Below are 6,000 nucleotides of genomic sequence, written 5' to 3' on the forward strand. Positions count from 1 at the left end.
CTATCTGGATTCACTCCCTTCCTGTCTCTCCTTAGAAAACAGTCACCTAAGGAATAATGATACAATATGATACGTTATGATACAATAGACTATGATATAATACAGTAAAAACAAATCAGAATACACAAAACAACAGATAAGAAAAGGCCAAAGAAAAAGCTCAAGAAATGCATATAGACACACACATTTGCATACACAGAAATCTCATGAAAACACAAAACCGGAGGCTATAATATGTATTCGAAGAACCTGTAAGGTGTGGAAAAATGCCCTGACTTAGCAGTGTGAGGCAAAGAGCCTCCAAGGATGCAGCTGAGTTTTTGTTTGGGAAATCTACTGCTGTGTGAACCTTCCCCTTAAGGGGGATTATCCAATGAGACTCCCTTGGAGAGGACTGGTTTTTTATCTTGAAGCGGTTCTCAATTGGGGATGGCATCTGGGTCAGGAGTGAGGACATGTGTCCACTTTGTTCAGCTCTAGGAGGCCATCTGGTGCAGACGCGTGAGGACTCTGTGCATGCTGCCACAGTCTCTGAGAGTTCATATTATTTAATTTAAAAATTACTTATATTCATTTATTTACTGTGTGTATGTAAACACCTACATGCCACAGTGCACAGAGAGAGGTCAGAGGACTAGGTAGGGGATTATGTCTTCTCCTTTCACAGCGTGGGTCCTGGGGACTAAACTCAGGCTAGTAGGCTTGGAAGCAAGCCTTTACCTGCCAGACTATTTCACTGGCTCTTATTTAGTGTGTGTGTGTGTGTGTGTGTGTGTGTGTGTGTGCATCAGGTGCATACATGGAGTATATGTGGAGGTCATAGGATATCTTTAAAGAGTCTGGGGTTAAACTCTGTTGTCAGACTTGGTGGCAAGTGGCTTAACCCACTGATTTATCTCCATGGCTTTTATTTTCTTATTAATTTTTTTTTAAACCCAAGTGTAGTGACACACATCTTTAATCGGGAGGCAGAAGCAGCTAAATCTCTGTGAGTTCAAGGCCAGCCTAGTCTGTATAACAAGTGTCAGGCCAGAACTACATAGTAAGACCCTATCAGGAAAACAACTGAAACAAAGCAAAACAACCCAAATTTTCCCAACCTTATAAATGTAATTGGAAAATAAGTAATTGCATATGTTTAAGGGACACACCATGAGGTAGGTTTATTTATTTATTTATTTATTTATTTATTTATTTATTTTTAAGACAGGGTCTCTTTACTTAATCCTGGCTGTCCTGTAACTCACTCTGTAGCCCAGACTGGCCTGAAACACATGGAGATCCATCTGCCTTTGCCTCCCGAGTGCTGGGATTAAAGGTGTGCACCACTATACCTGGTCACAGCGTGGTTTCTAATGTTCATTTACAGATTTACCATTAAATAACATTTTTATTTTTGTTTTTTGATACAGGATTTCTCTGTGTACTCTGGCTGTTCTGGAACTCCGTCTGTAGACCAGGCCGGCCTCAAATTCAGAGATTCACCTGTTTCTGCTTCCTGATTGCTGAGATTAAAGGAATTTGCCACCACACCTAACTTGAGTAATATTTTAAAGATTACTTTAAAATATTTAAAGTTTGATACTTTAAACTTTGGATGTGTGCATGCAGTCAGTGTTTGTGGAGGCCAGGGATGTTGGATCACCTGGAACTGGAGTTACAGGAGAATGTGAACCACATGACATGACTGCTGAATTCAGGTACTCTGTAAGAATGGTACATGCAGGCTGGAAAGATGGCTCAGAGGTTAAGAGCACTGATTGTTCTTGTTCTTCCAGAGGTCCTGAGTTCAATTCCCAGCCCACAACCATCTATAAGGGGGATCTGACACCCTCTTCTGGTGTGTCTCAAGACAGTGACAGTATATTCATATAAATAAAATAAATCTTAATAGGCCGGGCAGTGGTGGCGCACGGCTTTAACCCCAGCACTCGGGAGGCAGAGGCAGGCGGATTTCTGAGTTCGAGGCCAGCCTGGTCTACAGAGTGAGTTCCAGGACAGCCAGGGCTACACAGAGAAACCCTGTCTTGAAAAACAAAAACAAAAACAAACAAACAAAAAAATAGTATGTGTTTTTAACCACTGAACCACCTCTCAAGTCCCCTGAATAATATTAATAATATAATAATAATATACACTATAACAAAATTATATAGAATTATAATATATAAATAGATGTCTATATATAAGTATATAAATATAAATAATACAATAATATATAAAAATATATATGTAAAATATATATGAGCCCCCATATATATTTTTAACATACTTTTAATGGAGTCTATCTGGCTGGGGAGACAGCTCAGTGGGTAGTGTGAGGATTTGAGTGCCTGTAAGGTCAGACGCAGTATGTGAGACTGTAACTCTAGTTCCCCCATATCGAGGTGGGAGGTGGAGACAGGAGGAAGTTAATGGGCTACTGGTCTGGCATATGAAGCTACAAACAACAGTGAGACCCTCAGGTTGTTTTCTGGTTCCCATGTGCATGCTATCATTCACACATGAGAACACACATCATACACAAGGTGAAGATGAAGCAGTGGATGCACAGCAAACGCAGGGTTTGTGGGGTCAGTCTAGCATCTCAATACCGGCCTACAGTACATATGGGCTAGCTCAGAGTCTGGCCTGTCACCTCAGGCACTGATCATTCCTTGTGGTGAGAGCATTTTCAGCCTTATCTGTTTTGAAATGTGTAGTTAACAGGGTCAATCATAGTGACTTAAGGTCTTACAGACCCTTCTAAGTCATTCCGCAGCCATCCTCTCCCTCTAACCTTCCCCCCTCTCTCCCCCAAACTCCTCCTAGTCAAACTGCTTTCCACAGGATAAAACAAATTGTGTTTCTTGAAATGAAATCTAATCCCCTTCTTTGCCTTCCTCCTTCCCGCCCCTAGGACCCAGGTTGGTCTTAAACCCCAGGGCTCAAGTCCTCTTCCTGTCCTGGTCTCCCAAGTAGCTGGCATCAGAGTAAGGACATGGCACCAGCTTACATCTAACAACTTAACATTTTTTAGGTTATTATTTTTAATTATGTGTCTGCGTGGGGTTATGCGCACACAAATGAGTGCAGGTACTTGCTGAGGCCAGAGACACTGGCTCTTCTGTAGTTAGAGCTGCAGGTGGTTACTGAGCCCTCTGATGCAGGTGCCAAGAGCCAAACTCTGGGGCTCTAGAATTCTCTCTCTTTCATTTTTTGAGACAAGGTTTCTCTGTGTAGCCCTGGCTGTCTTGGAACTTTCTCTGTAGACCACGCCTGCATGGAACATAGAGATCCACCGCCCTCTGCCTTCCCAGTGCTGAGATTGAAGGCACGTGCCACCATCACCCAGCCTTAGATTGGAGACTTATGTAGAGCACCCCACATGATCTGTGAGTCTAAGTGTGTGTGGTGCGCTCAGAGCGCACTCTCACTCTGCCTTAGTCAGCCGTGCCCTTCTGTACTTGCTGGTAAAAGTCACCCAAGTCAGCCGGGCAGTGGTGGCACATGCCTTTAATCCCAGCACTTGGGAGGCAGAGGCAGGCGGATTTCTGAGTTCGAGGCCAGCCTGGTCTACAGAGTGAGTTCCAGGACAGCCAGGGCTACACAGAGAAACTCTGTCTCGAAAAACCAAAAAAAAAAAAGTCACCCAAGTCTCAGAGGCAAGGTCTCCTTGTATAGCTCAGACTGGCTTCAGACTCCCAGTCCTCCTGCCTCAGCTTCCTGAGTCCAGACTTTACAGAGATGGACTACAGCATGTTGCCATCTTTTACCTTTAAGCCCCGTCTTTATATTTAAACTTGGTTTCTTATTGACAGTGGTAGATTATTTTTCTGACATCAGTGAAATGAGCCAGTTCAAACCAGATTAGATTCTATTAAGGCAGGTTTATTGGGAAGCTACTCTGGGGTGGGTGAGTTCATTGACCCCAATGATTGAGGTCAGGGGAGTCACCATAGGGAAGGGAAGTGGGTAGGAGAGGGAGAGAGAGAGAGAGAGAGAGAGAGAGAGAGAGAGAGAGGAGGGAGGGAGGGAGGGAGGGAGGGAGGAGAGAGAGAGAGAGAGAGAGAGAGAGAGAGAGAGAGAGAGAGAGAGATCTGGACTATGTAGGGAAGAGCCCCTCTGGGGAAAGGCATACAGCCCACTGGCTGGAAAGTTCAGGGTTGGGAGCAAGGCCAGATAGGAACTGAGGGATGCTGGGAGAACCTGGAGGCCAGGTCTGCTTTGATATGTTAAACATGCACCTCAGTCCTTTGACCCGGGGTCCAAACCAAACAAACATTGCATAATTAAACCTCATCACCCGACGGCCGATATTCTTGCCAGATAATGGATGAGTTAAAAAGATTTTTTTTTGGTTTTGGTTTTTTTTTTTTGAGACAGTATCTTGTGGCCCAGGCTGGCCTCCAACTTGTGGTGCTTCTTCTTCAGCTTCTAGATTGGTGTGTAGACTTTGTTTTTTAGTTTTTGTTGATGAGGGCTCAGAACATGCTAAACATACCCTTTACCACTGGATAGCACCCTCGGCTCCAAATGTGCACAAGCATGTGCCTGTAGGTGTGTTTGGTGCACACTGTGTGTGCCTGATGTAAGCAGGGTGCAGAAAAGGGTGTTTGAGTCCCTAGAATTGGGGATCTGGACAGTTGTAAGCTGCCACGTAGATGGTCAACTCTGAACCCAGGTCTTCTGCAAGAACAGCAAGTGCTTCTCACTACTCGGCCATCTTCAGTTCCCCTACCCTGTTCCCTGCTTCTACATTTTCAAAACGTTTTTAAAAAGTCAAAGAGGATTTAAGGACAGCTTGGTCTACAAAGCAAGTCAAGGACAGCCAGGGCTACTAAACAGGGAAACCTTGTTTCAAACAAAACCAACAACAAAAACCCAAAGAGGGGCCGGGCGGTGGTGGCGCACGCCTTTAATCCCAGCACTCGGGAGGCAGAGGCAGGCGGATTTCTGAGTTCGAGGCCAGCCTGGTCTACCGAGTGAGTTCCAGGACAGCCAGGGCTACACAGAGAAACCCTGTCTCGAAAAACCAAAAAAAAAAAAAAACCCAAAGAGGGTATACCTTTGGTGATGTATGAAAACTGTCCCTGGATGTCATTAATTGGCACACATTTGTGTCACTGAAGTTCCCCGACTCTGCTCCTACAACTGTGGGATGGAGTTTGCTTACTGATGCCTGCTGCAGCTCACAGCAGCTGCAGAAACAGCAACATGCTGAGGTCACGGGTTCCCAGTGTGGCATCTATGTTATCTTATTACGGGGGCTCATCACGTGTGAAGGAGAAGCTGGCTTTTTGGTGGATTGGATCTGGTGGTGTCGGTCAGAAGTGAATGCTTTTTCAGCATTCAGCAGGCCCCAGGGTTCACTCACAGTGACACAAAACAAACAAAACTCAGATGGTGAAGCACTGCGTTTAGGGTGTAATGCCAAGACAGCTGCTGTCATCACAGGAAATGTTCCCAGTCCGCCGGAAGCTAGTCAGAAAATTTAGAACGTTTAAAAATAGAACATATTATCATAGCAGAATATCTTCACAAAAAAGGAAAAAAAAAAGGAGAAAATGAGTCTACAACCCAATGACATTCGTTTCTAAATCAAGCAAGAAAAGCTAGATTGCAACATCTGAGGAAGCAAAGTCAGAAGAAGTAGTTTTGTTTACGAATATTTATATAAGAACAGCTGTTTTGAGAGAGGACGATGTTGGGGCCAATTTCAATAGATAGTTATAGGAAGCTGGGAAGCTGACTTGAGGAAGAAGGTTCTTGAAAGTATGTGCACTTGGGTCTAACCTCCAAAACCCATGTAATCCCCAGCACTGGGCAGCCAGCTGAACCAATGCGTTCCAGGTCAGTGAGAAACCTGTCTCAAAATGGGAGGAGGGGCCGGCAAGTGAAGTCGTATGGCATCAATCCTGATGACCTGAATTCAGTCCCTGGGATCTCACGGTGAAAGAGATCACACACACAAGTTGTCTTCTCCTATATGTGTATTGCCAGCATGTGCATGCACCACAC

The sequence above is a fragment of the Grammomys surdaster genome, unplaced genomic scaffold (genome assembly GCF_004785775.1).
Source record: "Grammomys surdaster isolate TR1022 unplaced genomic scaffold, NIH_TR_1.0 126612, whole genome shotgun sequence".
NCBI classification, from domain to species: domain Eukaryota; kingdom Metazoa; phylum Chordata; class Mammalia; order Rodentia; family Muridae; genus Grammomys; species Grammomys surdaster.